Source organism: Seriola lalandi, unplaced genomic scaffold, assembly GCF_002814215.2.
Source record: "Seriola lalandi dorsalis isolate HSWRI2012SDOR001 ecotype SW California unplaced genomic scaffold, Sedor1 jcf7180002054167, whole genome shotgun sequence".
Lineage (NCBI taxonomy): Eukaryota > Metazoa > Chordata > Actinopteri > Carangiformes > Carangidae > Seriola > Seriola lalandi.
This window is the reverse complement of record NW_019524720.1, coordinates 63,090-63,358: the sequence shown is the minus strand read 5'-3', so window position 1 is coordinate 63,358 and position 269 is coordinate 63,090.

Below are 269 nucleotides of genomic sequence, written 5' to 3'. Positions count from 1 at the left end.
GTAACACTGAATGAAGTGGTATTTATCATATCTTAGACTCACTCCTGATTCTCTGTGTCAAGACACTGCACTCTGAATTTTCTAGATCTCTTGCATGTTGTTCGGTTTAATTAACAGAAATATCAATCCTCCGAGAATCAGAACGAAGAAGCATCAGACATTATGAGACTAATAGCCCCTTCTTTTTCCTATCACTCAAATGCCTCAATAATGAAAATATGTTCACCTGTTCTTTCCTCATTCTCTTTCCTCTCAGATGGAAACCAAAC